This window comes from Merops nubicus, unplaced genomic scaffold (assembly GCF_000691845.1).
Source record: "Merops nubicus isolate BGI_N331 unplaced genomic scaffold, ASM69184v1 scaffold1094, whole genome shotgun sequence".
Lineage (NCBI taxonomy): Eukaryota > Metazoa > Chordata > Aves > Coraciiformes > Meropidae > Merops > Merops nubicus.
In genome coordinates, this window is record NW_008603339.1 from 8,005 (window position 1) to 16,008 (window position 8,004).

The window sequence follows — 8,004 nt, forward strand, 5'->3', positions numbered from 1 at the left end:
AGAAAAGCAATTTGGATGAGTCAGGGAGTCTGCCCTGACTTGGACTATTTAGTACAGGAGTGTCTCAGGGTCATGCATATTTCTATTAATATAGGGTCAAACTTGAGTAGGGAGCTCTGCTTTGATTTGCTTATATTTAGCCAAGTCACACCAGTGCAGCAAAGCCAGCCAAGCTAAACCTGGCTCAGTTTGCTTTGAGGTTGTGTGAACAGAAAAATAAACCAAAACAAAACACAACAGACCCAAACCAATCATCTTAAGGTAATGAAATGTACTGATTTTATTCTGTGCCCAGCCAACACACTAGTCTTTATGTCTGTGGTGGGAAATTTTGTGTGAGGACCTTTATTCTTGCAGTTTCCGACTGCTGTGACCATCTAGCATCAGATGTTCTGCTTTTGCAGTGAAAAGTCTTGAAACCTAACTCTTTTCATGTCTTGTACACAGGTCTTTTTTTTTTTTCTTCACACAAATTGAATCACAAAAACCTCTCTTGAATTCTGGTCCTTTCAAAGTCTACATGCAAGGACACTGAGAAAAGATGTATCATTTTTCCTTCTTGTCCTGTCAGAAGGCCCTTGATGCAAGGACAAATTAAGAAAGAGTTTGGGTCCAGGTATGCTGTTTATTGCTGTTAAGAATAAGATGTTGTGAGTACTCTCACTGTATCTTTTGTGATCTCACCAAGGTCTGTTAGTTCTGGGTCCCACAGGATAAATCCATGTTAGAGAGAGTGGTTGGTGCACGGATCAGAACATACTAATTTTCTGGATTCAAGGAAAGCAAGTTGTCTTTAAACACAGCAAAAAGAAAAAAATACAGCAAGAAATTGAACAGAGTATGCATGGAGTTAGGGAAGCTGGTCATATGAGAGTAGAAGATGGTTATAGGACAGCGTGCGGTGGGAAAAATCCTGCATCCCAAGTTTCATATCTCTGGAATGGCTCAGTGAGAATTTCTTCTCAGCTGGGACAAGCTAGCATTGCTCTGTTGACCTTTTGAGGTTCAACTGATTTACCCCAGCTTAAAATCTGACCTTTAGTGTCCAGATAGCAAGGTGGCATAGAACTGGGAGAGACCAGAGCAACACTTCCTAATCTCCATGAAGGCTTCTGAGGCAGATAAAAAGTTAGTGCTCCTGCTTTGTATTCTTCAACACTTAGCAGAGCAAGCAGGATGTTGAAATTGCTCTGAATGAGATTGGAACAAGGTTTAGAAGTTCTTGTAACCTTAAAAATATGGGTGACACTGATCTGTTTTGTGTTCTGAGAGCTTAAATGATTGAAATACAAGCAACCAAAGTGAGACGTGGCCCAGTGCACTTAGTCTGGCAGCACTGTCACCACAAAGACAGACATAAAGATCGTATCGAGGCACCAGCCTAAAAACGTTTTATGGACTGTTGATCAAATTAGGGATCAGATAACATGTTCTCCTGGTCACTGGCACAAAGTCTGTCTGCCTTAGGGTAAAAACATACATTGTGCCAGAGATAGAAATGCTCACTGTCAACTTCATGTCATGTGTGAAAATCCCTATCATTTTTTATGGCTGTGCAGAGCATTAGATCATCTGAAATAAAAAAAAAAAGACAAAATTCTAGTTTAAATTGGCATCCCCTCTTTATTAAGAGTCACCAAGAGTCAAAACAGGTTTTGGAGCTCACCCAGAGGAAGTTTGGTATTTGAGCTGAGCGTGCACAGGGCATCTCTAAAATTCAAATGTTTCATGGAGGTCAAGACAAACATATTCCAACATGCAGCCTGGACCTGCAGTCCACGTTAGGTGACAGCCTGGTGTCCTGCTTTTAGCCTGCAAAGCATCTGCAGCAGAAAGCATCCTTGGGGCATGGCAAACAAGGCCTTTCTCTTCCTTATTTTCACCACTAGGGCTTCACCTCTAACCATTATTAGATTATTAGATTACTAAATAGAGAATCTGACCCAGTTCTCAAGCTAATGTGGGAAAACAGAATTGTATTTATCTGTGTGTGTACCCGTTCTGAAGAACTGGTGTTGCTTATGTGTTTATTAGGTGTAAATATGATCCACCTTTAGGCTGCAAAACAGCAGTATCTGCATCACTGCCCCTCCCAGGGCTGTCCTTGATGATACTTTTTATAATTTCTTCTTCCTTACCATCATTCTAGTCTTACTTGCAGCATGGAGACTAAAAAAAAAAAAGAAAAAAAATTAAGAAATGCTATTGTTGGATTTCTAGTCAACAGTATCCTGGGAGAAGCAGCTTTGGCTGTTCCACTGAAAAAGTTGCTACAAGATGATGTAATCTGGCAGTAGGCACCAAAACAAGACGTGGTATTGCAGCAGCTAAAAATGGCCATCTGCAATGCACCAATATTTAGTTTTCGTGGTCCTTTAAAGCAGGGAGCCATTCAGAGAGTTGCATCTAAACACTGTTTGAGTTCTGGCTCCTTGCAAGGTACACTGTGCCTGTAATTATCCACATAATTTGGTGTAACAGAAGTGGAAAAAATATTACACCTAAACAGAAACAGGCTGTTGTATTTGCTCCAAAACGACTTGTCTGCTTAACGTAGTGTTGCAACCCAAGTGCAGCTGGTTTATAAATCACTCTTCTTTGATATAACACTGTCTCTTAAACCCTTGGGAAAGCACTGGTGGAAGACATATTTTAGAAACTGTTTAGCAAAATGTTGAGATTTGCTGTCTAGGAGTCCAGTGTCATAATCTGCAGAGTGCAGTGTTCAGATCTTTTTGCAGAACAGGCTGTTTATGTTGTGGAATTCACCTTCGTACTAAGGGCTGATCACAGGAGGGGGCTCTAGTTCATTTGCAAGCCATGCAAAAATTTACATGTGGGTTTTTTTTCTTGCTAAATACCAACCCTAGAAAAATTCCAGATCAGGTTGGACAGGACTCCAGCTGAAGATGTCCCTGCTCACTGCAGAGGGGCTGTATTGGATGACCTTTGAAGGTCCCTTCTGACGCAGAACGTTCTGTGATTCTATGATTACATGCCACAACCTGCCTGACATGATATTCTCCACTGAGCATTTCAGAACTGAAAGCCTTGCTTGTAGCACAAACTGAGCTTTTCCCAACATACAGAGCCTGATGGAGGAGTGAAGTAACTGTGCAGGGCAGCAGAGAGACAGCTGGTGGGGTATTGTTGCAAAAGCCACAGGTACTGTCTGAGCATCCTCATCACCCCGTGATGGCTAAAAGACAGAGGAAACACTGACACTAAACAAGTCAAACCCAAGACTCCAGCTAAGCCTTTTAGCTTATCAACAAGAAAAAACAGCTGATGAATGATCTGGTCAGAGACTCCAGTATCAAAGAAAGACTTGACAAATTTGAAAGCCATTATTTGGAGCACATCATAAGCTAGAAAGGGGAGGTTTATTTGGACCATTAGCCAAGGTCGTGGATGTGCAGGGAGAAGTCTTCATCCAAATTATGGGCAGGTGAAGACCAAGCACTATGGTGAGGGGGTTCTCATCAATCAAAGCATCCTGCCTTCAGGGCAGATTAAGTTGAAAGCCATAAAATGATGCCTAAAATCATAGATGGATTTGGTGAAAATAGTGGTTTTACTACAGAGTGATATTTGTTTTGCTAGGTAGATGCTTATAACAGACAAAAAAAGGAATGCAGTATATGGTGCTCTGTGTCTCTAGGATACTGCCTGAGCCCACGGCTGTGCAGAACATGTGAGATGCAAAATGGGATGCAGAACATGCTTCTATGTGTTTTTTTCCTGTTAGAATAGAGTTATGGCTTAAGCATGCCTGGCTGTGTCCTCAGTGATCTCTGGTCGTGTGGGCAGGCAGAAGCTCCCCGACAGTCAGTTGTGTTAGGGAACACAGATTAGATATACCCAGAAATTTAAATTCTCTGCAGCCTTTCTCTTGAAAAAGCCACAAATAAACTTGTTTTCCCAGGAGAGGGATTTGTACCCATGTCAGTTTAAAGTCCAATCAGCAGGGGTTTTTAATTTATTTGAAACTCAGATTACTTAAATTCATTTGGTTTATGTAATTTTCCATTTTATTTCCTTTTTTTCCTGGCAACCGTTTGATAACATGAACAGCCAAAATACTTAAAATTCTGATGAATGATTTCCAAAGACTCAGCAGGCTGGGTGATTGCTGCCCTTGAGAGTGGGATCAGTGAAACTCCCCATGCAGGCAGCCAGCAAATCTGCAGATACACGTTTAAGCATTAAAAGCGTGCACAAAACCAAGATAAATGAACTCCCACCAACTTTTTCTTTTGCTGTACAAAATGGGAAAATGGAAGCAGCAGCCTAAGTGACTTGAGCTTTTACATCTTCTGTAACATTGCGTGTTAGGCTTTGCAGAGTAAGCCCTGCTACCTGCTCAGGGAAGATTGTTCAGTTGTTTTTAAAAGTGATACAGAATACTTCTGAGTGTCTGGTTGAATGATTATTTTAGACCAGATAACTGTACCCGTCTCACAGAAATCTCAAGCTTCTTTGATCTGAATTTTAGGTGCCTTTCTTTTGTCTGGTTTGGCTGTCTGGATACTTGAGTTTTATCTGATATGCCTGCCCTTCAGCATGCTCCTTAGGAATTTTAACTTTTCTCTTTGCCTTTTATGTTTTTTCCTTAATAGCTCCAGAGCCTTTTAGCTTGGGTGTAGCTAAACAATACTTGGTGTTAAATAATTGGAAAGGTGGTTGTTGAGAAATCCCTAGACCTCATCAAAGCTGAATTTAAGTAGTTTATATTATAACCTGAAAACAAAGTGATGTGTTCACACCAGAATGAAACTTTTTGGGTGAACACATGGCTTTTTTTTTTTTACCCTAAAGGAAAATGTTTCATTCCATTCAACCCTGAATTGTATTTTCTTTGGAGTTTTGGATAAGATTGAATGGGACATTCATTATTTTTCTATAGAAAAACATTCTTTGTTCCTGTAATTTGTATGGTTTTGCTATTTAATTGTTACGAATAGATTTTTTCTGACTTCATACAGTAAATTACTCATATAAGATGCTGCTTTTTCTGTTACACTTACTGGGTTGGTGACAGAGAGTGTGACCTGTGACAGAGAGCTGTCTGGTCTACAGCAGTTCCTGTGTGTTATGCAATGTATTCAGCATGTCTATCTTTGCTTTTAGATGTAATAATGTTACACATTTTGCTGTAGAGTCTGAAATCTTCTGCATTTTGTTGCTGGTGTTAGAAAACGTTTGTTTATGTAATGCTTTGAATGTCATGCATTGAAGTGTTTGGTCCACTCCCAGCTTGAGCTGTTTTCCACTCTGTTGTGCTATTGAGGTATTTTTGGCAATGTTTATCTTTTTTGTTTGTGTCTGTGGACTGACTGCTGTTTCTCTTTGTAGTATCTATATTGTCTTAATTTACAAGTTCTTTTCTTTCAGCAGTCCTGTGTGTAAAAATACTTTTGCTTTTGGAAAAACGTTATGGTTCATCCTCAAACTCTGCTAAAGTCAATGAGAACAATGCAGGGTCAAATCCTGCACGGTGTCAGGCACAGCTGATTTAACAAGTCCTGGGAGCAAGGGTTGGGATCCAGCACTCTGCCCACCACACTGACCTCCCTAATTACTACTTGCTTAGTTTTCTCCTTACTTCATCATTCTCCATTTCCAGCTACCATACAGATTCAAGGTAGGAGCCTAGAGGGGGATCCCATTGTATGATTGTCCAATGATGAGAATACCATCAGAAAATATGAGGGACAGGGGTTTAAATTCAGGCTTGAGGTGGAGTTGAACTTGTGGTGCTTTTCACAAATGTTTATGATAGAAAAGGTAGGCAGCAGCACCCTCTCTACCAACCACCCTTTAAAAGAATCTTTCTTAGGCTTGTGTCTGTCCTTAATAATCGGATTCTAAGCTCTACATCCCAGATGGCTGATGGTGCTAAATTCTAGGAAGAGCTGAAAATTGAGGTGCATCCTTGCACTTGTCATGTCCTGCTGGCTGACTGTGGCTGCACTTCACTTGGCACACAGGCTTTCTCTGTCTCACTTTCTGGAAGTGCCTGTTTGTGTCCATGGACTCTGTAAGAAACTTCTCAGTCTTTTTCTGTCTATCACTTCAATAAAACTCAGGGAAGTCACTAATAGGTGGTACTCATCTGATTCTCACCCTTTTCTCTGAGATGTTTCCCCCAAAACACTTACTTTGCATCCTTCTCATTTCTTCCCTTCACTAGTCCAAGACATGAGTGGCTTGTTAAGTACATGAAAATAGATACAAGCACTTGGAAATTCCTATTGTTCTCCAGAGAGACGACTGTCTAATGTCCAGTAGAGCAATGCCTGAGACCCATCTGTCAAGATAACAGCTGCCACTTTTTCCATGGTTCGTTTATAGATCACCAAGATCAAGACTTGGAGATGGAAAAGACCTATTTATAATAACAAACCGTGCTGTTAATAGCTCCCTTCCACTGTGGCTCTGAAGATACTTTAAAGGCTTACTGAATGAAACCTTTCAAGATACCTAAGGCAAAGAATATTAATTAATAATGTTATTGCTGGATATGTTAGTGACTCTCCTTCTGACCTTGGTGAAACTAAACTTGTTGTTTCACAGGGAAATAAAAGAATGGGAGTTATACTTACAGAGCTGTCTAGTGACAGAACCTGTTCTTTTTGGCATCCAGCTTTTTGCTCTAATCATAAAATCACACTTGCAGGATTCTGTTCTGGAGAGTAGTCCCAAGTGCATCATTCAGCTTAGTTTTGTATTACTGTGGTCTTAAACTGCTACATATATTTTTGTACTGTCATTAATGCAGGGGAGCTGTGCCAGTTTACACCAGTGAGAATCTGCAACACCAGGAATGATGAACAAAAATACAATATAGCAGCAGCAAAAGAAGAATTTCATAGCTAATATTATTTCAGAAGATACTCTCAGAGTTTACACACAGAGTGATATGGATGACTCTGCTAGGGTCTGCCTTGGAGCACATAAAACACTGTTTACATTGAAAACAATACTGCAAAAAGACCCTTTTTTTATGAAAGCAGGTATGTTCCTCATAGGTGGGAGGAACAAACTCTGCATCTATGGACAGATTTGTTCCTTTGCTGAGCGTGTATCATTTAAAAAGACAGCCTAGAAAATTAATGGTATCAGACTAAGACATTCTTCCACTGGAGCTTTGCAGCAAATGATAAAAGCTGCTTAGCAAAATGCTGGGTTTATCTGATCTTAATGGTACGCAGAAATTCTGACAGGGTAATGAGGGTTACCCAGTGCCTAACTTGTTCATAAACCTTTCTCAGAGTTCATTCAAAGCCTAGAAGTGTCTTTATCTTCTGTTGTTTCCCCAGCATGTTCATTCTATGTATTACTATACAAGAAATGAGTAGGTAGATCTGTGGTCAGAAAATCTGAAAGACCTTAGGCAACATAATCCACCAGAAGGTCTTTGTTATGCAAATCAAACCCAACTCGGTTTTAAGCTGCATTTTTTTTCACTAATCCTGACTGTGATCAGGTTATTTTGGGTGGAATTAATCTCCAACGTCTTTAGCTGACTAGAAGTCTACATTCTGTCCATGTCAGTGGAGGAAATGCAGCATCTGGATGCCTGTCCTTCTCCACTCTCAGGCAAGGGATTCGTGCCTTGAGTGCAGCTGCAGGGTTTTACACTGTTAGCCTGGACACTGTGTTACACTGAGGGGAAGCCCCGTGGCAGCCTCAGGTGGGTGCCAGTGGAGTCAGGTCTCCTTTTTCCACGTGGAATCGCAGGCAGCAGGAGACGAGTCCCCAGAAATTCTCCGAGCGCTTGTGGAGGGAGGGGATATTGCATAATGCCAGCCAGGGAGGTTATCCTGCAGCTCTAAAATAAGACACGTTGCAGGAATGTCTAACAGTCTGGATCAAAAAATTGGATACCCCAGATAAAAGCGTTTGCATTCTGCACCATGTATGTTTTATGTACGTTTGAGATCGTGGTGGAGCAGCAGTGTCTGACTTATTTAGAGTACAGGTAATCTTGGCATATTGGCT